Below are 850 nucleotides of genomic sequence, written 5' to 3' on the forward strand. Positions count from 1 at the left end.
TAATAGTTCTTAAATAAGTATTCTTATTTCTTTATAACTTAAGATATTAAAATTATAATATCTCTTTATTATATAACTTTTTATATTATAGTTATTTTTTATATTAAATTTATTATAAATAATAATTTAATTTTTTATATTTTATTACTAAATATTTCCTTCTTTAGTATTTCCCTCTTAATATTTCCCTTTTTAGTATTTCTTTTCTTAATATTTCCCTCTCTAATATTTCTTTCTCTAATATTTCCCTCTCTAATATTTCCCTCTTTAATATTTCCCTCCTTAATATTTCCCTCTTTAATATTTCCCTCTTTAATATTTCTCTCTCTAATATTTCCTTCCTTAATATTTTACTTTTTAATATTTCCCTCCCTAATATTTCCCTCTCTAATATTTCCCTCTTTAATATTTTATTTCTTAATATTTCCTTTTTTAATATTTCCCTCTTTAATATTTTATTTCTTAATATTTTACTTCTTAATATTTAGATAAAAGATTTTCTATTTATAACTATTCTCTTTAATAATATAGATTTAATATATTTTTTATTTTTATATAATTTTATTTTCTTTTTTTTTTATTTTTTATTTATTCTCTACTTTTTTTATTTAGTTTCCTATATTTATTTATATTTACTATTTTTATTTTTANTATTTCTTTTACTTAGTTTCTTATATCTTTCTATATTTACTATTTTTATTTTTAATATAAGTAATATCTTTTATTTTTACTTAATATTTAGAGAACTAAATATATTTAATATTTATTTTATTAAGGAAACTTTTAAAAGCTAATATATATTATTCTAAGTAAGAGAGTGAAATAATAAAATATAAATAGAATTTAAGTT

The sequence above is a fragment of the Colletotrichum gloeosporioides genome (assembly GCF_011800055.1).
Source record: "Colletotrichum gloeosporioides strain Lc1 chromosome Unknown consensus_124, whole genome shotgun sequence".
Classification (NCBI taxonomy): Eukaryota; Fungi; Ascomycota; class Sordariomycetes; order Glomerellales; family Glomerellaceae; genus Colletotrichum; species Colletotrichum gloeosporioides.